The 26,127-nt window shown below is 37.0% G+C and overlaps 1 non-coding gene across 1 annotated transcript; it reads right to left on the bottom strand.

Moving 5' to 3' along the window:
* Positions 1 to 1,252: 1,252 nt before the first annotated feature.
* LOC111758098 (small nucleolar RNA SNORA2/SNORA34 family) lies at positions 1,253 to 1,389 on the bottom strand. The gene has a single exon (XR_002792331.1). It is a non-coding gene; the product is annotated as a small nucleolar RNA SNORA2/SNORA34 family (small nucleolar RNA).
* Positions 1,390 to 26,127: the final 24,738 nt, after the last annotated feature.

The following is a 26,127-nucleotide window of genomic DNA, read 5'->3' as shown; positions in this document are numbered from 1 at the left end:
AATAATTGTCACACTTATTTTCAAGTGTTATATCTACTTTATGCATGCATGTATAAGATATTTAGAGAAAAACAGTATCTTGAAATATATAATGCTGACTTGGATCATAACAAGAATATCAAGTTAAAGAAATTCAGTTACTCTGGAGTAGTCTTTAGACATCTATCTCTTTATATTTCTATGGGAATCTCCAATTTAAATCTATTTGTCAGATGATACTCAATTCCAATTAAAGAAGTTTATACCAACCAAGTGTTTAAACAATAACCAAAATTGATTGATAGCACTTTACTATTGCTGCCTAACATCACCAGGCAAACAGCTCCTGGGATTCTGATCAATAGGAATGTATTATTAATAGTGAGGGCATTGACTAATCTCTAAGGGTTTCTCATCAAAATACAGTTTCTGAAATATTTATATTAACATTTTTATGTACTCAAATTGAAACGTGGGAAATGTAAGCATGCCCTTTGATTTGGTAACTCATGAAGCAAACTGCATTTCTACCAACATTTCACAAGAAATAATCATAATTTTTCAGAGACCTGAGAAGACTCACTAAAAGTTTCGTTATAAATAAGTCAATATACATGTATTTGCTTATGTGTATACATGTACTTGGAATTTGGTTTTTGAAGGAAAAATTTAAAAATTTATCAGAGAAGATGTGGGCACATGGTTAAGATAAAACCCTTTATGGGTGCCTGAGATTTAATATTTGATTAATTAATCAAAATGACAACAAAGCATTTATTTTTAGGGCTTTTTTTTTTTTAAATTTCAAAGGGGATAAAATTAAACCCAACAAAACAGAATGAAATAGGACATAAGAAAGCAATGTAAAAGATATAAATTTTAAAGCTAGATGACCTGAGATCTTCACTGGCTATCATATTGTCTGTTTTCTTCCAAATAGTTGTCCATGTCTTCACATACAGAGAATTCATACAAAACAATATAGTATAAACCTGACCTGAACAGAACGAGGAAGGTGATTTAGGTCTTCAAAACCAGACAATAGGGAAGTCACTAATGGCTGTCGTAGGGTCTCTCATTCTCTTCAAAATAGCAGTCCATACTTTCAGGTATACAAAATGAAGCAGGCAGGGGAGGAAAGGTTGTTTGGTTTCTCAGCGCTCCAGGTCCCAACACAGCACCAGTCTAAGCAAACACCGTGGCTCCCATCCTGGGTCACCTCAGCCTGCCATGCTCAGAGCCACTCACGTGGCAGGGGCAAGAGGTTACTTCAAACTTTTTCTTTATAATGAATTGAACATTTCACTGCGCAAGTTCTGAAATGACCAACAGATCATAGAAAGACATATCTTTAGGCTCCTGCTTGAAACCAACAGCATCAGGAGGCTGCCGGCCTTGATTCAGGGCCAGGACAAAAAAGCATTTAAAGTAAAAAGGTTAACACAACTGAAAAGAACCTTAGTCTTCCATGAGAGAAATTTTGTTAGCTTTCTTAAATAATCTCATTAAAACTCCTCAATAACAGTTTTAAGGCAATTTTTTTTAAAAAATGTAAAATAGTGACATTCACATAGACACAAAATGAACACATACCACTTTTTTTATTTTACTAATGAGAAAAGTAGAAAAGATGCTAAAACCAGTTCAAGGGAAAATTCACAGGCTAAAAAAAATATACAAGCCCATCTAAAATGTGAAAGTTAGTTTAGTAAATCCAACACTGTTGTCTCCCACAGCAGGGGGCAGATGTCAATTGGATATCCATCAGAAAACATTTTAATGTATATAGACAAGAAGTAGTGATATTGCTAATAATTATCTACAATTTAGTTTTTTCTACAGAGTGGTAGAATGGCTAAAGAGAATGAAAAATCTAAACTCTGTAAAATCAGAGAGCCCTGCAGAAAGTTTGTGACACCACGCAGTACTGTTTTGTTGAAGACATCTGCTAATGTTTTGGCCCGTTAAAGGACTTTGACAATTTTTCTTTATACCCAATAGCACAGAGGGCATCCAGAATCCTATCCCATCAGCTGGTCAGGCTTGTTAATATTTACATCAACTTGTAAAATATTGTTATTACAAATCCTGCACACATAAAGAAAAAAAAAAAAAAAACAGCTTCTGTCCTTGATGAGCTCTTAATTCAATGGCAAAGACAGGCCAGTAAACAGAACAAAGTTAGGCACAAGAAACTTCAGCAGTGAAGGATCCAACACGGTGTTCAAGGTGAGGAGGGGTCTCTGGAGCAAAAAGAGGAGTTAACAGAGGATGTGGAAGTGTGGATGTGAAAGAAATCAGGAGAAAGGAGCTCCAGACCAGAAAAATGACAGGCCTAGAGTATGGAGGGAAATTAGACAATCGTGATTTCAAAAATGTCTAATAGCCCACACGGCCTTGGGGGGGGGGATGTTTACTGTCATCCTTAAGTTGGCTCAGAAATAAACCCCTGAGCAACAGTCATATTGCTGCTGCTTCAAATGATTTTAAGAAAAATACATAGTGGATGTACAATGGGCACAATGTATTGAGCAGGACATTGTAAATAATTCTGAATCAATCATAAAAATGGCTTGCAGCCATTTTAAATATTGCCTAAGAATTATTTATGATGCCTGGTATAACATAAGTACACACAATTTAGAGACTGTTAAAATGTAAACTCAATTTAAAAGGTAGGTATGGGGAATCAATACCAGAATAGGCAAAGGATATTTTTTTTAAATCAAGAGCATCTTATTCAAGTAAAAATTAATAATGACTTTAATACTCAGAATTAGATGACCATGTCTCAGAATCAGTAAATTCACAAATCAGCAGATTAATGTCTCTTCTTGTGCTCCTACCATATTTAATATAGGATGAGATTTCTACCAGTCATGGTGAGCAAGTCTACAGGGAATAAATGCCACTTGGTAAATATGTCCCCATCCTATCCTAACTCCAGAATTACATCTGGAGAAAACGAGCGTGCAGTCAGCTGCCAGATGGTTCCAGCAGGGAAGAACATTTCATAAAAATGGCAGCTGTGATTTATTTATTTATTTACTCTAGATCAAGCACTTTAAAAACATTACCATGCTTTTAGATAGTAAATTGTCATGTATATCTTAGATTGAACCATCTAAAAATTACCAATATGTTCATATTTTTACAGAGAAGCTCAGCTTCTAATACCCATTATTTATTCCTAAAGCACTAGAGAAAAGTCCATCCTGAGGATTTTTATTTATTTATTTATTCTTTTGCTTTTTCTTTTTATCGGTACCGGGGATTGAATTCACAACTGCCTGCTTTCAAGGCAGGCGCTTATGCTGCTGAGCTAAATCCCCAGGCCCTATCCTGAGGATTTTTAATGATGGCACTTATAAACTGTAATAGTTACTACACTGTGTCAACGTGAGACGTTTAGAAGCTTAGCTAAGTGACTTAGCAGGTTTATATCCTAGTGTACAGAGCTACCACCTATAGGGCAGGTAGCCTCCTTAGCATAAAAGAGAGAAAAAGAGGCTTGCTCACCTCCTTTTTGCTCTTGATGCTTTTGCTGTTGTCTGCCACCTTAAACTGTAGCCCCTCAGCCATGCCACCCTGCCTTGGAGCCAACTGACTATGGACTGAAACCTCCACAAACTATGAGCTAAATAAACCTTTCCCTCTTTAATCTTGGGCATTGGCATTTTGTTGCAGCAGTGAGAGAAAAGTAACTAAGACCCAAACACAGTAACTGAATGTGTAAGAAAGGATGTAGTTATTTGAGAAGTAAACTTTCAGGCCATAAATAGATCTGCCTTTCAAATTTGTAGGGCTGTAGATGAGAATACAAATAAAAGACCATATACCATATACCTCAACAGTAAAAGTAATGAATAAATCTTAATAATTTAATAAGTATTAAATTGAATAATTTGATAATTGTTAAATAAAATATGACCTATACTACTGCCTTGATAAGTATACTTTGTAATAAGCAGAAGACCAGGTTCAAATTGAGAATCTCTCAGCTCATGACAGACCAAGCTGCCTCTCCTTCATTCTGCCTTTACACACACTCTTCTGAACTCTGGCTCTGCCCCACACTGCAAGGATCCTGGCATGCACATATGTAGTTACCCCCATTCCACACACAGCTGTGCTTCTCTCCAGAGTACAGATTTAGGCCAAGTCTGCACAAGTCCTGGAGACAAGATCACATTCCACTCAACTGGGGGGTGTTGCAACTTCAGGAAGGACTAGAAGAAACCATTGAAAGGACTGACTTTGAACTTGTGCTAGGCCTGCTTGTTACTGATCTTCAACAGTTACAAAAAAAAAATGCAAGTAAGAATTTAGAATTTAGAATCTCAGCGAAGTTTGACATTGCTGCAACACCCAAGTTCATGGTTCAGAGTTTTGCAAAAGTATTAGAGGCCATAAATAGAACATCTGATGTACTTACGCATAGATGGACAGACAGGCGCTATTTAGAAAAGGAAGGGGGGAAATGTTCAAGGTTCACAACGGTTTGCTCTTTGCCTCACCCTCCCTGAGAATGGGTTCAACCTGGGGGTGAGAGAAGATCTCTAAAGCATGGACTTCAGAAAGGAGTTTCTCGTACCCAGTCTAGGAGCAGCTCTGACAATTACCTTTCCTGCTTTTTCAATCTTACTTAACAGATCTGTCCACCAGGCCTCCTGGGCTCTAATGAAGTTAGAACTGTGAAACTCAGCTCTGCTTTTACTGTGCAGTTTTGGGAATCCCACATGACAATAAACAGATGCATAGCTAATGGGAAACTACCAAATCCGTGCGACTCCTGCTACTAGCTTGCTACTGATTAGCTCCAGCAGGAAAATCAGGTTAAAGCCAAAAAAAATTCAGCTGCTATTAATTGAGTAATTTGAGATCAGTTTTTTTTTTCTTGCCTCAGACCTCAAATTCCTACTGAAGACATTCCCCAGCCACTATTTTTTCCTGTCTGTTAATAAAAGAATTTTAAAACAAAGAGAAGGAACTTAAAACATTTTGAAATACGGTTGAATGAAAATAAATTTTTTAAAGAGCAAAACAAATACAACTCCAAATACTGTTTGTAATCATTTTGATATTATTACTTAATGACTTGAGTTAAGAAGAAATAATCTTTAAAATTACTTGGAGTAAGGAATAAGATTTGCCACTGTGGGTTTTTTTTTTTTTTTCTCTTTATAATCTATTTGCTAACTTTTAACATGCAGAGTCTTCACTATGTACTACCTCTCTGTTTTTGCATTCCCCAGCACACACAAATGCACACCAGCGACAATACATTGCGAGCTGATGAGAATGTCAGTCCTTCCCTTTTGTTTAAATACTCTATTTAACTATTAATAAGTAATAAGCTCAGCAAATACACGTTCCATAGATCATATAAGACTATGTTTTAAATTAATAAATGCTTACCCATAATCAACCTATTTTATAAAAATAGCAAGCTTTATTTTAGTGTAACTTCTAAAAGCTTTCTATCAAAATGCCGTGTTCACAATCCAAACCAGACACATGAGAAGGCCCCAGAAGGTACATTTTAGAAGTTTACCCAAGGATGAGCTCCTTGTCACTCTGCCATGGCACCTACATTTTCTGTGACAAACTGACCTCTTTACTTTAAGGGCAGGGTTTTATTGAGCAGCAAAGATCACTGGTAACTTTACAAGAATGAAAAATTAAAGATTTTAAACCAACAAGACTTTTCAGTATCACACTTAAAATTCCGTAGTGTTCAAGAGCCCCAGTACCTTGGAGAATGCAAGTTCCCATAAGTACATACATGATTTTAACCCTGGAATAGTCTGTCAACAATAACCCTTTTTGCTCAAACAGTGACTACATCTCTGGAGGCACAGATGATTTAGGTTTGTTTTTCCTGAGTCTTTCGTGGTATTAACCTATCTTATGTGGGCATCTCTTCCTTGCCCTAGGCAAGTTTTTCTAAGCTTTAGTGTGCATCAGAATCATTTGCAATATTTTCAAAAATTCATATTCCCAGGCCCCATTCCCAGATACTTTAATTTACTAGATTTGAGATTTTTGTTAAGAACCTACATTTGAATAAGTATCTGAGGTCTGTGCAGGGTTCTTCTTCCATTGACGGACCATGTTGGAGCCATGATTGCTGTTTAACACTAAAGAGATTAAGTGGTGCCCAGTGGCAGTTTCAATTCATTTTATTTTGGTAACCGAGACATCATTTGCTAAAATAAAAAAGGATAATTTCAGAATGATTTACAAACCAGTAAGTATAGTTGTCACTGGGTGTCTAGAGGACCACCTCCCCTCATATCAAAACCAAAGTATGCCCAGATCCCTTATATAAAATGGCATTGTATTTTCATGCAACCCACACACATCCTGTGTGTACTTTAAATCATCTCTAGATTTTTTTTATTACACCCAGCATAATGTAAATGTATGTAAATAAATGTTACATTGTATCATTTAGGGAATAATGGCAAGAAAAAAGTCTATATATGTTCAGCACGGGTGCAATTTTAAAAACATATTTTCTTCCATAATTGTTTGGAGCCATGGATTCGGGAGCCACAGACCCAGAGGGCAGACTGTATTATGTAAATTGATCAAACATACAATCAATTTTAGTGGAAGTTGCCAAGATAAATACAGATTGTTGGTGTCTCATCAGAAACTTTTGGGTAATGAGAAGTTACCAACCTCAAAAATAAAGCAAGAGGACGACCGCGTGTCATTCCAGCTGTATTATCAAGTTTACTCGTGGGACCTTTAATTAGTGAAGGGAAGCATCTGCTATTTAATATTTAAGCAGATCCCAGACATTCTAGCAATATCTGTAAACCGGTTTATTCCATAGGACAGACAATCCTGAAGTCAGAGCTGTGTTGTCCCAGAAGACAGTAGCTTGCTTCTATGACCAAATTTACTTTAGTTTTTTTTTTAAATCTCACTGACTATACTTAAATCTCTATTTCTCAAATTCTCATTCAAACCAATCTTAATATTCTACTGTTTTTTTCATCATATGACAGACTGAACAAAAGCATTCGATGTGTTCATTTATTTTTATTTATTTATTTGAGACTGGCTTTCACTATGCAGTCAGGCTGGCCTTTAACTCAGTAGCCCAGGCTGACCTTGAACTCACAGCTATCACCCATCTTGCCTCAACCTCCCAATTCTAGGATTATGGTGTACACCACCACACCCCCTTTTATTTTATTTTTGTTTGAGAGTAAGATCTTAATTTTTTGAGAACTTGGCATTTTCAGGGAACGACTGAGATGCTTATGTCACTCACCTGCCTAAGTTAATTCAATTCTATTGGCCAAGGCAAATAAATTCTAATTGCCTGCACTGGTTAAGCTTAGGCACATCTTCCCTTGGCTCCCTAAAGGAATCGCCATAAGTGTAGCATCTCTTGCCCTGTCTGTTTCTTTCCAGTTTTTTCCTACTTTGTGTTTCTGATTCCTGGTCATGGTTGGGTCTGATTCTCATTTGTGCACACCCAGTGTACTTCTTCCCTCACAGAGGCAGCAGTGGGGATAAGGTTTCACTGTCAGACAGTGTGGCTGGGTCATGATGATAGGCATCTGCCCTCTGTCAGGGGAGAGGCCAGGGATTTTCTTTTCATGTTCATCTATTTATGTGCTTAGGTCAATTAAGAAACTGTTTTGGTCACAGAATATTAAAAGAAAAAACAACAAACTGTTTGAGACAGAAACTCAAGAGTTTTTGTGTTTTGGATTAGTTTGACATTTGGCTCAAATCCTATCAGTAAAATGTGCGTCCCTGTGTGTCTTTAGCTGAAAAAGCCTCAACTTCTCACTGAATGAACCTGAGAATTTTCCTCCAAGGTTTACTAAGACTGTACATAACAATGCCTCTTAAAATAAGGGAGCTCTGGTTTGTGTCCATTTATAGAGATTAACGAATGCTTACCTAATGGATCATTCCTAAAAGTTCCCCAGACAACAAAAAAACTGAGTATTAAGTGTGATAGCCTTTTTCTTTTAGCACATTTGCAGTCCACGGTTTGCAGTCATTCTGGGCAGTGGGTGCACATGTGTAACTCAGTTTGATTCTTTTAGTTCCTTCCCCTTCCCTCCTGACTTTCTCCCTCCTCCTTTGCCCATTTTTGATCTTGTTATTATTAATCTTATCTCATATTGTGACATATAATGTACCTTCGCTTAGATTATTAGATCCCTGTACATAGCAAGCCCCTAGTCTACCTTTTCCCTTCCCCTCCTCCTTTCCCTCACCCTTGTTTTCCAGGACCCCTTCCCATTTGCAGGAGATCCATCCAATTGACTCCCTTTCCACCTTTATTGTGTCCTTCTACTTACCATATTTAAATGCGAGATACTGTATATACACAAGCATGCGCATGTGATTTATTTCACCCAACACTGTATTTTCCAGATGCATCCATTTTCCTAAAAATGTCTCCAATTTTCCTTCTTTATAGCAGAGTATATTCCATCATGTATAGTACCACATTTTCTTTATACTGCCCTCTCTTGATCAGCATATGGGCTACTTTCAGGATTTAATTGCTATGAATTCTGCTGCTACAAAGATTGATTGTGTGGCTATAGTGTGACAGCTTTTTAAAACAAAACAGACAAACCCGGGTGGTAGCACATACTTGTTATCCCAAAACTCAGGGAGCCTGAGTTCAAGGCTGGCTGGGGAAATTTAGACACTTGGCAAAATCCCCTATGAAAATTTTAAAATAAATTAAAAAGGACTAAAGATGCAGAAACTGGGTTCAACCGCCAGTACCCCCAAAATATACAAGTACATAAAAAAATAAATAGCCAGCCCAGAAGATTCTTGTTGACGCAAGAATCCAAGGTCATATAATCCAGATGAATCACTAAAGAAATGACTGGTTTTACAATGTTAGTTAAGAAATGAGCTCTATATCTTTCCTCTGATTGTCTCAAAGTTCACTATTGTATAAAATGTTTTACATTTTTAAAAGGCTTGATTTTTCAAAACTTTTTATGTTGTTCTACTGGTCAAATAAGTTAACAGTACTAAGATTATTTTTAAAAGTGTGAAAAGTGTTAATCTGTTCACCTACATTAAATTACACTTCTAATAAACTTTCCCATATAACCACTAATTGTGTTCTGTAAGAGTTTTAGCTCAAATATAACTTCCAAGATCCTTAGTTAAATAACTTTGGAGTTTTAAATTGAGTTGATTGCTAGGTAATCTCCAGCTAATTGGATTATGTCCCAGTAAAGCAACACAAAGGTCCCTTGACTCAAGGTAAGGTTGTATGTTGATAAACCCAGAATAACTTTGGAAGGTTTTACAGTCCAAACTGCATTGAGACACTTAACCAACTGAGCATCCTCGATTAGTAACACCATCCTGTAGAGCAGCAATTGTTTGCCTGAGGAACTGAGGTTCACTCCACTGCCATCCATCATCACAATGCCGTGGTTATCAAACCACTAGCCTGGGAATAGATCCAAGTTTAAAATATTAAGTATTTTAATTGAATGTTGATCGCTTTTGTATCATTGCAATTTTTAAAAAAATCTTAAATTGGATTCTAAATCAAGGACCAGCTGTGCAGAGACTCAGAACAAGTTTTAACATGTGTATCTTTGCTCCTACATTCCATTGCCTATCATCTGGGAAGAGGTGCTTATATTTGATGTTTTAAGAATGCATCAAACAGATATATGTAGCTATGTAGGCTGAGCCTTGCTGGTTTGTTTGCTAAATTGTCTGTGTTACAGGCAACTATCAGAGATCTACATCTGCATGAAACAAAAGTAAGTTTCTTTGGTAAAAGGTATATTTCATGTGGGTGACTGAGATTACTCTGAAAGAATGAGCATCAGAGAATCCAAGGTGTGTACACAAGGTAAAGTGATTTGCTTTTGTTTCTCCAGGAAAACGAGAGGAATTTTCTCCCAAAGGAACGTGTTAGCTGATTCCAGGATATGAAAGCACACAGTGAAGAACGCAATGTAAGTTTGTCTAACAAGGTGGAGACTTTTGGAGGGAACTGAGCTTCATCAACCTTGACTTGTAAGGCCCAAGACTTAAAAAAAAGATGTCAAAATTGTGATTAAGTCACAGCTCTCAATGGACTTACTCCTAAGTTAATCTAGATGGGAGCTTGAAAATGTTTACTGCCAGATAGTGAATTAATGTAAATTAGAACTTGACATTCTCTCTATTAGAACGACAGCTGGTCTTGAAAATGCTTAGTCTTAGCAATGAGTAGTAAGTCTAAATGGTATTCCATACTTAGCAGAACAATTTCCTGGGCTTTTTGTTGCGGTGGAAGATCCTTGTTGATCATTTTTTTAATAAAAATGATGAAAGTTTGCTCACTTGTGTAAGCACTATGATCAGAAGCAGATGTTGAGACAGTTTAGCACTCAAAGCTCAACAATCACAGAAGAGACAGACTAAAAGAAATAGGGAGGGGTGTTGGTCCAGTTTCAACAATATTGTTACCATCTCCCATGCTGTCCAACATACACTTTGGCCAAGCTCATAGAAGCTCTGGAGACTGATGGAGGGTCTAGGAATGGACTCAAATGGCCAGGCTTTTATGCCCAGGATCTAATCAGTGGTTGGAGATAGGACCCACAGTAATGAACTGTGCTTAGACAAGGGAGCTCTCTACAACTGAGTAAAACTCGGAGGTGACCGCAGCTTGAGGCTGTCTGCTGACCCAAGTTTAAGCAGCTTATCTCCATGATCCCCTGAATCCCCGTCAGTCATCTACCTTCTGCTATGTTCATTTGAATATATTTCCTCACAGGCTTGCCAAATTAGGTAGCCTAGTACCATATCTTAAGGAATCCATAATTCCTACGACAATCCAAGGAGAGTGCCCTTCCAAGTCTTTAATTTTTACCTTCTCTAGATGAAACCTAAATTTAGAAAAGAACATAGTTCTATAATACTTTTTTATCCTCTGAAACTAATTCTGAGACTTTTCATCCACCCCTGGATAGTCACAAGTATGCTTTCTTTTGCCTCATAAATAAGGATGTTAGAAGAGGTGGGCTGGCTGTGGCAGGCTCCATATTTCTGAATTAGCTCAACACAACTGGCATAAGCTGTCAATGCAAAGGATAGTGTATCCACAGATTAAATACCATTACTGAGTTTGTTGAATACTATTGCTGAAATTAGAGCCTTTATAACTGTTTCTCATAATGGAGTCCTCAGACTTTATTATCTGGGTTTTGTCAGAAATATAAATTCTAGGCTAATTCAGTGGTTGCGCATGTGCCTGGTGACAGGCTTTGGGTTCAATCCCCAGTACCACAGGAGAAAGAAAAAAGAGAGAATGTAGGAAGGGAGGGAAAGAGGGAGAGAGGAAGGGAAGATGAGGAAGGAAAAAGGATGGAAGGAAGGAAGGAAGGAAGGAAGGAAGGAAGGAAGGAAGGAAGGAAGGAAGGAAGGAAGGAAAGAGCAACATCCAAGACTTATTAATAAGAATTTACAGAGCGGGACCTAACAATTCATGCTGTAACAAGCCTTCCAAATGATACTGGTGCCTGGCAAAGCTGAAAAATGTTGCCTACAGAACAGATTGAAAGGCCTTAGAAATGTGTTAACATTTTCAGTGCCCATGATGCAGCCTCATCTTCAGAAGACATAACGGTCAAATTCCCATGAAAAAAAAAATGTATGTGTCTAAATGCATAGAGAACTTTATACTTTTACATTTTATATCTTTGGCTACTATCACAAGTTAGCCTTAGTATGTAGCATTGTTATTGGGTAGAGTTCTGCCATACCCCATTGCTTACCTGACACTACCTTAAGCTCCAGGCTTGCATTTGTATCTTCAACCAAAGATAATCTCTAGCAACTCATGGAAAGGGTGGTAGCAGCAATTTGAAGGCAATCCTGGGTCAGATTTGTGGGCTCAAAGATGACATGACTTAGGTAACAAACTTACGAAGCACAGAGTCAGGATTAACAAATTTTTTCGCAGCCAAGACAGATAATTTTATCAAAGTAAATTAAAAAATAATTATAGCAAACAAATAAACCAATGAGATAATTTTATCTTTGGATATTTATTTTGGAATATATTTCATATTATTTTTAATGTTCTCTTTCCTGGTTGAAATATGAGAACATTTTTTTTTTTTTAAAAAGAATCCATTTCTAACCCTCTATTTAGTAGACTATGCTTCTGCTGATGGAAATTAAATATTTGGTAAGTGACATCTGAATTTTATTAACGTTATAACACTTAAATACAGCACTTTTATAGTCTCCTTGCTTTTAACAGAAATAGTTATTTGTTTATTTCAATAAGAATTCATCTTTCTTCTTCCTAGAGTATAATTGTACATATTAGTTGTACAAATGTAGCCATTTCTAGACTATCACGTTCCAGAAAAATTTGATATGATATTATATATATTGGATGCAAGAACTAAAAAAAAGCAATAATAAAAAATTGGTAAAGGGGATCGAGATGGAGGGAAGGAAGAGGGAGAAGAGAAGGGGAATAAACAGATATGTTAAGTATATGTACCCATTTCCCAAGATAAATGTAAACATCATGTATTGCGAGTATGTGTGAATAAAATAAAGGTAAATAAATAATTTGAAATGGAGCAATGCTTCCAAGGCCCTTCTAGGTAAAGTGACCTGAAATCTTTATTCTGGCTTAGTTGGTCCTAGACTCATGGAAGAACAGAAAGTAATTTCTTAGTTCTTAGACCTTATAAAATACTGGGCATGCCTGTAAGATGGGATTTCACCCAAATTATCAGTCTTGAAGGTGATATTTCATGGAAGGGATTTTTAACCTTGGTTTTCTCAATTCATCATAGAAAACCAAATCATAGAGGCTTTTTAAAATTCCATACCAAAATATCTTTAGAGAAACTTCAAGTGGAAGGTAATTTTCTCATTTTATTTTGCAGAATATTATATGCTTTAAGATAGTTATATATGTTAGTTTATACTTCTTATTGAACCTGTATAAATGGTCAACCAAATTTAAATGAAGCTAGAATTTTTATGTTATAAAGAATAGGTTTTAAAGATTATGGTCATGGTGAGGTTAAGAGAGCATTTGGGAAAATTATTCAACACTTAGAACAAAACGTAAGGATAATGGCATATCTGGATTTAAGTGTCATTGTTTAGCAATGAATCAAAATATCTAGAAAAATCACACATATCTTATTTTGTTATATAATATTGTTAACTCAAGTCTACAGATTGAAATTATATCACTTGTAGATTCCTGTTCAATAGAAAAGATAACTAAACTTAAGCATCATTAGCCATGTTTAGAAAATCTATTCTACACATGTTTATTGTGGAGTTCCTGCCTGACTGGCTGACTGTACCAACTTTCACATCTTAAATTCCCATTTGAACAAAGCTTGTCATCTTATGGGTAGCTTATAAATTAATGACTTGAATAAAATCTTTGATATGTGTTCATTTTGTATTTGTATGAGACTCATATTTTTTTTTTCTTTGAGAATTCTGCTTTGATACTTGGAAACAGATGTATTTAGGACTTCTAAATTCATCAGATTTTAGAAGTGCAAAGATGTATATTTTATATATACAGTGCTTCAAACACAAGCACGTTAATATTTCTTCAGCAAAACATAAATATTTACACTCAGTGGGATGAAAAAGATCATAAATAACATGTCATTTCAGGTTTGGTTTTACCACGTTTTTCTGAATGTGTTCAGAGTAGGTCACAGTGCTACCAAATTAGTTATGAAATATTTGTCAGTTTCAGTACTTGGCTTTGGTAGGTAATTAAGGGATTGTGAACCTATGATTTTTACCAACCGAAAACACATTTATTCAGTTTTAGGAGAGTCTTGTCAAAAATAATAAGAAAAAGAGGAAGTGTGAACCCTCAGAAACCATTCATAATTTAATATTTTAGAATGCAATCAAATTCAAGCCATTTCTTTGAGGTAAGCAATAGAGTTGTGAAATGTAACATCCTCCAAATAATAGCTAATACTTTCTGATCCAGGTTTAAAACACTTCATACTCCAGAGTCTTACCAATCAAATAAAAATGGCACACAAAACTGGAGAGACAAAAAAACAAGATATGAATAAAACTCATTTAAAATAGGTAAATTTTCCCATAGCAATTTGCAGAACATATAAACCTCTGCTTTAGTCTTAAAATGCTTTAGTCTTAAAATACTTTAGTCTTAAAATGCTTAAAAGCTACATGCTTATAAAAATAAATGCTTACTTGTTAATAGGAAGACAGAAAATTTCACTTTTCAAGGTGTATGAAATGTATTCTTTATTGAAAACGGATGTTGAATTTAAACTATACGTTAATCAGTATTATGAGTGCAGTGACCCTTGTTGATACCCCTTATGCTGTTGTTTTTATCAATAAGGCAAAGGTTAGCATTTATTTTATTAATTTGTGTTACTCCAGCTAAATTGTAAGTATACCTCCAACGGAGCAATAAATAAATAATGTGGCGAACAGAATAAGAGAAGTAAAAGGGTAAAGTGATATTTCAAAATAACATAAAAGCAGTGGTTTTCTATTGAGAAAGAAGACTTTCAGTGTCTTTAAACTTGGAAGCTGCTCTCCAGATGTCAAAGGATAAGATGAACTCCAGAACCGTCCCTGCAGAACCAAGGCAGAAACATTCTCATGCGAAAATGCAATCCTGAGTAAGATACAAGGTAGGAGTGTCAGCTCCTTTGGTGCAGAGTTCCTCTATGAGTCATCTGAAAGGAACAGAAATCACTGGAACCAACAATGTCACCTCTGAAGCCGAGTTTCAGTTGGTCCAGCATCTGAGGCCTGAAAACTGCTATTTCAGTGCAAACCCTGTGGAAGCAGAAGGGGTGAAGCATTCGGGACGGTGATGCAGGAGTGAGCAGGCAGGTCCCAGTCAGAGATGCTGGGCTTGGCTATCTGTAGCTAGTGGACTCATTAAAAGATTGACTAGAAGTTAGCCGTTAATGTCACTGGCCACTGGAGAAATGCAAATTAACACAACACAGAAATATCATCTTATTCCAGAAAGAATGACTGTCGTTGAGAAATCAAAACAGTAATAAATGCTGTTGAAGCTATAAGGGAAAAGGAAGGCTTGTACATTGTTGGTGAAAATATGAATGATTACAGGCACTGTGGATTTCTAGTGTGGAGATTCTTCAAAGAACTAAATATGGAAAGTCTGTTTGATCCCACTATTCTCCTCCTGGATACCTTCCCAAAACAGTTAAAGACACCATATTACAGGGATATATGCATGTACATGTTTATAGCAGTACGATTTGTAATGGCTAGATCTTGGAAACTAGTGTGCCCATCCACAGATGAATGGATAAAGGAAATGTGGCATTTGCACACAATGGAGCATTCTTTTGCCATGAAGAACGATAAACTTGAAGCATTCACAGGTCAGTAGATGCACCTTGAGGCCACAATATTAAGTGAAATAAATCAGACACACAAGTTTAACTATCACGTAGTTCCTCTTATATGAGAAATTCAAAATATAATAGGAAGGAAGAAGATCCTGTTCTACTGGGGGAAGGGGAACAAGAGATAGAATAAGGAGGAAAAACAGATGGAAATCGAAGAGTTGGGAGATAAAAAATGGAAAGAGGAGCAAGAGTTGAAAGAAGCAGCGAGGGGTGAGAGGAACAGGGGATGAAAAAAGAGTTAAGGTGTATCTGCACCAACTCCCTTCAATAAATTAATCACTGTGCACCACAAATACATATTCATTTTTAAAAAGTAAAAAAACAAACATGGTATAATCACAGTGTCTCTAACAAAGGCAAATGCAACACATTGATGGCAAAATCGCCATGGCCCACAGCCACCCGAGCCCAGTCCCACCTCACTGACACCAGCACAGTCTTTTTATTATTTCTGGAAATCACCAAGAGGATTGTCCACATACGTATTCACAAAGACCTCAGCTCACATTTTTCTACTTCTCCTGGCTTCTTGACAGTCCTGGCGGCAGTTGGCGCTGCCTGGCCTCTCCACAGACTGGTAGCTCTTTGTGTCCAGAGGCTGAACCAGCCCTTCTAAAGCCTGGACACCTGTAGCCAGTGGTGGAGTGATCCATTGGCACACTACGCAATCAGAGTGCACTGCCTGGTGCTCACTGCCCGGTGTTTAGATGGCTCTGTGTCCCCTTTTCTACTAGAATAGGGTGGTGGCTAACTTCCAAAAATGATGCCAACCAAGCTGGGCATGGTGATGTATTCCTATAATCCCAGCTACTCTGGAGACTTATGCAAAGTATTCTGCCTCAAAATTTAAAAAAAAAAAATTTTTTTTTTTTCAAGAGAGAATCAGCATGTACTTCAGAAATGGAACATTTGCCTGGCATATACATTTGCCTGGGTTAAGTTCCCAGGACCACAGAAGGAAAAAAAGATCCCAACTCTCCACCTCTCCTTTCCTTTATCCCTGACAGTTTCAATTAATAAGCAGTGAAGTCTGTTTCTCTGCCTCTAGAATCTGGTCTGGTCTTGTGTTTTGCTTTAGTAAACAAAAATTATTTCCTCCTTATGTTAATAATTTCAAACATAATGATGATGATGATAGACAGATGACAAGAATTTATATTCTTTTGCGAATGTTATTCTACAAAGTGCTTTCTTTGCATGTGTTAATTTTACATGTATTATATTGCAAAATTCCCTAAAGTACAGTTATTTTCTTTGACACTCATATCTTGAATAAAGAAGTAAGGCAGTGACATTAAAATTCTCACTCTTCAGATGAATTGATATTTTCAGGTTAATGTGAGATGCACCTAGCAAAGAACTACTTTAAAAAAAATATATATATATATATATTAACCTACATATACATATATATATATATATGTAGGTTAATATATTTAATTATGATAAATCTTATTTTCTTGGGTTCGAGCCATCATTCCACACAGTGTAATTGTAACTCTGTTTTCCAAAATATTAAATTCCATTTTTAACTTTGTGTTGAGTGACAGAAAGAGCAAAAGAGAAGTCCAGTGGTTTATTATCAGCTACTTCCTTCCAGTTAACCTATAAATCAATGCTGTTTTAATATTTTCTGATAAGCTTTAAATTTCCTCAGCTGAACTGTCACCTAGTCTAATTTCCAAGCTCACAGACCTTATCTATAGAAATGGAAAAGTCTTACTGTGCTCTGAATGAGATGTAAGTGAAAATATATATTTAAAATGCTTGGCAAAGCATGCATCAAAAAAGTAGGCACTCAGTATATGCTAATTTTCTTTTTCCCCATACAACTGATAGTAATGTGTGTTTGGGGTGCTGGCTTTAAACCAACCTTTTCATGTTATTTTTGCTTTAGTCACTAGGCTGTTGCTAAATTAGCTCAAGCCTATCAATAAGAATCAAACTGATTGTAACATATCAATTTAGGTAGCGAGCTCATGTTCAAAATGTGAACATGTGATTAGCTTTTATCTCTATATTTCAAATGGACTGGTATGTTACTCATACTTAGGCAACAATTCCCAGTTTATCTGATGCTTGACTAAGTACTAAACCCAACTACAAAGCTGGTTGGTTTGATTTCCCAAATGAGCTCAGACCCCTGGCATGCATGGGCTCCATTCACAAAAACACTTGTTCCTTTCTTAACCTGGTGAAGCAGGTTGTCCAAATTACTCCACCTTCTTCAGTTTTATAGGTCACCACTTACCTTGCCTGCAGCTATGAAAACTGGGCTTCTTCTTTCATAACGCCATTGGCCAAACCTTTATTTTCCTGTCCAGTAGGAGCTGGGATAGTGGGCAGTGACATCCATGCTCACTTTTGTGTGTCCCGTTATGTTTTATAAATCTGAACGTTCTCTTGCATAAGGCTCGTACAGTTATAACCAGGGTTTGCAAACTCATCTGCATGGTAGAACCATCTGAGATGTTTAAGAAATAACTGAAGCCTGGGTCCTTGATAAAGAGCTGATGGAACCCAGAAGAAAATATTTTTGAAATGGTCTATGACATGACTTGGGAATTATGATGTTTGAAGAAAAAAATTAAGATAACAAAATGGTGTTAACATTGAGGACCGCTGATGTGTCGGATAAAGAGCATGCTCCTAATTCGACTTCTGTAATTGCAAAGTTGATTTTCATCCAGAATAAGGTCTCAAGGCTCCTTTTGGTGCTCCACTTTCTTTCTCCCCACTCATCTCTCAGGCCCTGCTAATCTATCCAGTCTCACAGGATGGGAGAGAATAAAGTGACATCTTTCCCTTACCTATCACACAGCAGCTGTCACACATATAAAAGACAACTTAAGAGAAAATCACAAGGTGATTTAACCAAGGTTCTCCAGGATGTGGGAGGCTTCAGAAATGAAGACTCATAGACCAGGAGATATGCTTAGGCTCAACAAGAGTGTAGAATAGTGGACACAGGAGACCCAATGGAGGAAACAAACATGCCTCTTTTCATTCTTGACATCTCCCAGCTATAACACAGGACTCTACTGCAATGGAGATCTTACAACCTACTTTCAAAAGAGAAAAGAAAAATTTGTATGGCCATGCATCATAGCAGAAAGACAGAACATCGGGATGACGGTCTTCCATAGTTTTCTCAAATGTTATGAAGAAATTTTAGGTGGAAATGTGAGTTCCAATAATGGTCTTATGAGCTATGGTGAGAGGAGAGTTTTTACTGGGTTATCTTCCTGCTTAGCATATGCTATTAATTCCTCACCCCAACTGTGATTCAACTATGACATTTAATGCTGCAACAGGTTAACTTTATTTCAGAGACAGAATCAAATTAGCCCAGCAAAATTAGATCAGTTCTTGAACTAATTTTTTAAACTGGTAGTTTGGGTAGTAGGTACTCATAGCTCCTGTTATAAACACTTCAGTTTGTTTTGTTTCACTAAAATACAGTGACGTGTATCACCCAAAGAATATTCACTCAGGTTCCACAATCTAGGCAATATTTTTAAAATATGATTTATAGGTTGGTGGATTAAATATCAGAGATAGTGATGTTGAATATTGTTTATTTCATTTGTTGACCACTAGTATGTCTTCTTTTGAGCAATATATATTAAAGTCTATTTGCAGTCATTTTTAATGGAGTCATTATTATTATCTTGCTTTTGAGCTTTTGAGGGACCTTAAGCATTGTGGATGTATCCCCTTGTCAGAGGTAATAATTTGTAAATATTTTCTCCTATTCTGTAGCTTCCCTCTCTTTTTTCTCTTTCCTTAGCCATGCAAATGCTTTTTGGTATGAAAAATACTCAGCAGCACTAATCATCAGGGAAATGTAAATCCAAACCACAGTGATAGATCACCTCTCTCAGGTAACAAATGCTAAAAATGCCAAGTGCTGCTGAGGTTGAGTAAAAAAGGGAAACTATGCAAACCATTGGTGGGAATGTATTCCATGCTGTCATTATATTAAGAACTCTAAAAACAGAACCAACATGTGCCCTAACAGTACCACTACTGGAAAGACATCCAAAGGAAATGAAATAAGCAGATCAAAGTCACATGTGCATCCTCTTGATGCAGCAAAATTGACAATACCTAAGTAATAAGGGGAAAAAGTGTCCATCCAATAATGAATTAAAGAAAATGTGATACACGCATCCTGTGGAATACTATTCAGGCATAAAAAACAATGAAATCTTATTGCATAACAACACAAAAAGATTTGGAGATCATTATGTTACATGAAATATATGAGGCACAGAAATGCATGTACTGCATGATGTTGATACATGGAATCTGAAAAAAATTGACTTACCAAATTTAAGAGTAGAGGGATATTTATCAGAGGCTGGGGAAAGTCAAGGGAAGACATTGATAACTACTAAGTTACAAATTGATGGGAGCAAGAACTTGTGGTGTGTTATTACACAGTAGGGTGATTGAAGATAACAGCAGTGGATTGCATATATTAAAAACCTAGAAGAAACGATTGTGAAATATTTTATTGTAAAGAAATACTAAAAGTTTGAAGATATAAAAATGCTTAACTTGATTTAAACATTACACAATATTTGCACATTACATGTTAACATACTAATAAAAATAATCATGTTTCTATATTTCAATTAATAAATTAACTTAAAATTAAAAAAAATCTATACACTTGATCACTGGTCAAAGAAAGTAAAAACATTTCTCAAGGTAAATATTCAGAGTAAAGGTGTTATATATTCTGAATCCAAAATATTATCTATTTTATTTTAAACCATTTTATTAAAAAATAAGTAAATATATTTCTGTTATAGACAATGCTTTATTCATATTCTCAAAGATGCTATAGATATATTTTTCAGATAATATCTGAGAATGCAATGTTACATTTATATTTGTTCCAAAGAGAAATGATTTAGTAAACACATTATCTTGAAAGCAAATAGCTCTTTGCAATGCTTATCATGCTTTCTTTGTATTCAGTTTAAATGTCACACATCGGCATCTATAGGTGGGCTCTTGTCAGTGACCTTTATATTATGTTGGAAAAGCACCATGAATTTATTTTCTTATATTTCTAAAGAAACAGGGAAAGGATTTTAAAGTCCCACTCTTTCACTGCCAGAAACATCTGTAGCCAGAACCGAATGTCTCCCATTATATGACATTACAATTACTGTCAGTAAACACTGACAGTAAAAACTGACTTTTGTTGATCCCTTGAGCTAACATGCAAAGGTTTGATGTTTCGAGGAGTGGGAGAGAGATGGTAAGCTCTTCTTAATAGATTTTACGTATGCACAAAATGGTGGCCACAATCTAGGGTTCCCTAGATTTATAAATAAGAGAAGCATTTATGTGTGAATGTAAACTTGTATCCTAAAGTGTTTTGCTTACTAAATGTATGGGAGACTATAAAGAGTGCGCCTTTTATTATAAATTAACAGTGGAAAATGTTAGATAATGAAATGCTAATGACTCAAACTGGGTGCTTAGGTTTTAGATTACTTACTTAATAGGGTTAGTATTTAAATGGTCAGCTTTGAAGTTAACAAACCACCATTAAAATGCATCAGGGGAGTTCTCAGGGATTTTGCAGGCATTGTTTTAATCTGGCTGGCTACAGACTCAACAAAGCAGCAGAGATGGGATTTACATAGTGAGGGCTATTTTTCTTAGCAGAAGGGATAAAATCCTTTCTTTTAAATAAATAAATGAAATGGATGGTCGGAAAAACTAGCATGTGAGAAAAACTAAACCTTCCATTCCTCTTCTCACTAGTCTGGAGATTTCCATTGTTATCCACTCCTTTCCCTCCAAGGCTTCAATGCAAATTTTTTAGTTCCCAAGCAGTGGCCTTACACATTGCTCACAAGCATCTCAGCCTCCTCTCAAAGGAGCCCTTGGATTCCGAGCCAACTGTCTACAAGATTCATTGTTCTGGACTTTCTGGGGTTAACACCCAAATTCCCTCCCGTGGTAGTACAAGTCTGGGGAGGAATTACTACATGAAAATTCCTAAGGGTATTGTCCATAGAGAAAGAGGGCAATAATTAAAAGATAATGTGAAAGGGGAGAGAACATTCTCACAGGATAATGGTCTCCTGCTGCTAAAAGAATGCCAAGTGGAAGCCAGTATCATTTATGGAAAATAAATGTCATAGTGAGGGAGGTTAAGACAATTACGTTCAAATTAGAAGAACGGGTCTTTTAGTAAAGTCTTGTTATTCCAAATCATCAAAACTGACTAAATCACTTTATCCAAAAGATGATGGTATAGAAAAAGGATGCTCACTTGTCATCAGCAGCCCGCAGAGATAGAGGACCCTACATGAATATAAATAAATGACCAAATATAAAATAATGGTCATATTTTCAGCTAGTTAAGAGGTACTTAAGTAATGCTTAGTTCTTAACCAAGATCTCACTGGACTGTGTCCTGAGTGATTTTAACCACTTAGTACCAGCATGCATTCTGCAGGCAATTTCTAGGAGCTTTGTCCTTTCTGTCCGTGAAGTCCAAGGAACTGCACCAGAGCTGGAAACTGTGGGCATGGGTACAGGGTAATGGGTGAGGGGGTGGGGGGGATGCACTCTTCATGGTGGAAACATTTTAAAGCAAGTGAGGCCATTCAGTACTATCAAATCACACTCCCAGGACGAATTCCAGTGCTATAGTTCATAGGGAATTGCAGAGTTGTTTCAAATCCCTATAAAATGCAATCTGACTGTGATGTAGTCGGTTCATTTTGACTGTTTATGGAATAACACATTGGTTTATTGCTTTAAAAATAAAACATGAAAAAAATAAACCGTGTACAAATAAAACAGAGATTATGGAGAAACAGGGCGGGCAAGATCTTGCAAATGATTGATGTGTAAGTATGATTCAGTCATTTCAGAGAATGATACTAAATGTCACTATTTCTGCCTTGTATGACATCTCCTAATTACATTCACCATGAATAAAATAATACATAAAGACACTAAATATTTAGTAAATGCGTACTGTGGACTGACTACACTGGGTGCCAGCGGGCACATGAGTAGGAACAAGATACCTTTGAGATATTATATTTGTCCCCTAAGAAAGGAGAACAACTATATCTATTTTTATCTAAACACAGTAAATTGCAATAATCAATAATAGAACTCAGAAGCCATCAGTAAATCTAGTTAATAAAATCACGATTCATGGACAGGTGTGTATGTGATCACCAAGAATGTGACCCAATAAGCCTTGTAGCTGTGCTCTATTTACAGCCCATAGTGGGTGCTATGCCACCTAATCACCCGGGGTAGATGGGAAAGTCCCTCCTCTGACCCATGAGGTCTGCAGTTAATCTCTGAGCAGATTTCCTTCTCTCTTCTGTGCTTCTTTCTGGATAGAAACCTCCTTGCTGCTCCTAGGCATTGATTCCTTGGGAACTTGTCATGCCCTGTTGTCTCTGCCTGAAATGCTTTCCTACATCCTCTTGGCTTGTTCTTTCACTTCTTTTAGGCTTCAATATGTATGTTTCTTTTCTCATCAAGACCTTTCGCAGTCACCATTCTTGAAATGAGATGGTAGCACCTTCATATCCTAATACTGCCTACTCTACGGCACACTCTTTCCTTGATCATTATTCCTATACGCTAAACTAATACACGTCTGCTTTTTTTCTGTTCTTTCAATCAGAACATCAGTCCTAAAAGGGCAGAAATTGTATATTCTTTGTTTAGCAAGAAGGCAGCCTAGAATATTTGAAGTGTTCTTATATGAATGAATGAATCAGTGGTTGCATGCATGAATGAATGGGGTATATTGCAGAATCCTCTCAGCCTCATTGTCTCCAATGCCTCAAAAAGAGGGATTTGATTGTAATAAATCTAATTTTCTATGCAATAATACCTGCCACTCAAGAGCAGGCTACACTTTGGGTACTGAAGATCTCAAAGATCTACGTGTTAAAGGCTCGTTCTCAGGCTGGGAGGCAATGGGACTTGTATGAGGTGAGTGGGACCTGCTGACAGGTCTTCAGGTCCTTGAGGACATCCTGGAAGGGTGTTCCTGGACTCCAGCCTTCTCCTCATCCTCATTTGCTTTCTGGCCATGATATGAGCAGTTTTGCTCTGCCATGAGCTCCCCAGGCCCCAAAGCAATAGTACCAATGCTGCTCATGGGCTGGGACCTCCCAAAAGGTGAATCAGGATAAATATTTTCACTTGTAAATTGATTATGCAATCATTTATTAATAATGATGGAGCAAGCTTTGAAGGATCTTTTTGTTTTGTCTTGCTTAGTATAATAGTATTTTGCTTCTTTTGCCAATTTATGACCACTCATGAGCTGAATTCATTTCCACCTGAAGACAATTCCTCAGCTTTGGGGCTATTTCTTTACTGCTGCCTTCCTTTATAATGTTCACTGAGTATCCCAAAACTAACCTGTCAGGCCCACAGTCTGCAAGCCCATGCTTTGTCTCTGTGCTCTCATATATACCATAGCCAAGCTCATGTTAAGCTCAAAAGGTCCTTTCCCCATTCTTTTCATTTATTCATCCAACAAATGATTTTGGAGCACTTACTCTGCATTTGTCATTGTTCCTATCAGAGGGGCATAGCAGTGACCACACAGACAAAACACTCTAACTGGTGGCAAAGACAAACTATTTGTGGGTTGCGTAGGAGTTGGAGCAAAGATGACTAGAGGACGAGTAAGGAGCGAGGGCGGGAGGAGGGAGGATGTAGGGTGCTCAGGTTCTTATGGTAGAGGGCACAAGCAGGATGTGAGACGTCCAGAGCTCATCACAGTCTCCAGGAAAATAATGGCATAAGGTCCCGTGTTTGGGGGAAGGGAGGAGATAATCTAAGTGGTGTCACTTAGGATACAATCAGGCTGGGGTTTTGGAGGCCTCTCTGTCTTGCAATTGATGGCGAGGAAACAGGACCTGGTGGGGAGAGCAGATTTCTTACCTTGACCTTGAGCTGTGTACTCTAGGGCTCCTGCCTGCCTCTTTTGTTCATTGGTAGAATCTTTGCTAACTTCTCCAGGAGATTCCTGTCAAGATCAATATCACCTAGATGTATAAAAATAGAAAATATGGTTTTCATGAAAGAATTACTAAAAATATATGTGCAACATTTTCTAGTCAATTAAGAAAGCATAAATACTTAAACATTTAAAAATTATAGTTATATCCTTTAAAGTAAACCAAATAATATCTATAACAATCATTGCTTTATTTTATCTTTTATTTCCAAGTGGAAAAGAAGAAGGTGGAGAAGGAGGAGGGGAAGAAAAGGGGAGAAGAAGAAATTTCTAATTATCTAGTACCTACTCAAATTGAAAAAAAAAATAGTGTTCAAAACATAACTAGCACCACAAAATTGTCCCTAAGGTTTGGTGAGCAGTGGAGAATTGGAACTGCCTGGGAACATCAACAAGGGAAAAATGTCCTTAATAATGCAATTATTGGCCGCCAAACACTTCAGCTGGGGACTTTTCTACACGAATGCATTTGTGGACTCTGGGGAGGGAACGTTTGGAAAGAGCTCAGCACTGGACATTGACTGATTTTTGCTGGCTATAAATAAGAACAATTGTGGATGAAAAGAAAAGAAAATGTTGCTGAGCAGAGAAAAGCCAAGTATATATGGACAGTTTTTCCCAAGTGTGAATACATCAGATTGTGCACATACAGCTTTGCCTGTGCTTTGTGTAAGTTGTAAGTCACAGATGGTGGCTGAATGAATCCCTTATTTTTCTATGCAGCAAATCATTCATTCCAGTGAGGGCTGTTCTTCATCCAAGAAATGGACTTCTGTTTTCTAACTTCTACATACACACAGCACAATCCCATTTTCCCTCATACATTTAAATTCTTCATTTCTGTTTAGAGTATCTTCTTAGCCAGAATGAATTCTATAAAATATGTAAGCACTTAAAACATGATTCCCTTTCTTCTTATGTCTCCTAGCCACTGCTTCTGTTCATAATTCCTCATTCACTGTCTCCAATACCTGGCTACCGCCCCACTCTGTACACGCCACCACTCACATTCAGTCTTGCTGAGTGCCCATTCCACAGACATCAGTTATTCATCCTGGCTCCAATCCTACCCACCTCTTCAACTGTATTGTCTTTCACAACATCACGTTGGTCAACATTTTCTTTAAACCTCGCCTTCCTTGCCTCATTCATCCTTAGGTTTAGTCTTTCTTTCTTTCTTTCTTTCTTTCTTTCTTTCTTTCTTTCTTTCTTTCTTTCTTTCTTCCCTACAACTGCCTTCTCTCTGACTTTAACTCTGGCTTCACTCCCTGCCTCTGGGGCTTAGACATAGATATCCTTGAGTTTGCTACTTGCCCTCTTCTCCATTTCTCTTGTAGAATACATTTATTCCATCATTTTAATCCCTACCTCTAAACAGAAGTTTCACAAATAGCTCTCTAGAGACCTGACTTTCCTCTCGAGCTCCATCCCAAATATTTACTTGTATTCCTGACCAACAGGCAAAGCCAGACTGAGGCAGCTTGCAGCTGTGTCTGGTGTGAGCAGCCCTAAGGGAAGTGAATGCACTTGTGCTTTAAAGGGAATAAGAGAGAAGCCAGCCCTCAGCTTCTTTTTGAGAGCTTTACAGAAAATCAGTTGTCAAGAAGACAGAAGGGGAATAAGGCAGAAGAAGGGGAAAAGCTTGAGTGGGCAACAGCTGCTGGT

This window comes from Cavia porcellus, unplaced genomic scaffold, assembly GCF_034190915.1.
Source record: "Cavia porcellus strain 051 isolate PalLab524CR breed Dunkin Hartley unplaced genomic scaffold, mCavPor4.1 scaffold_20, whole genome shotgun sequence".
NCBI lineage: Eukaryota > Metazoa > Chordata > Mammalia > Rodentia > Caviidae > Cavia > Cavia porcellus.
Note: the sequence above shows the minus strand (reverse complement) of the source record. Positions and strands in the feature narration are given on the sequence as shown.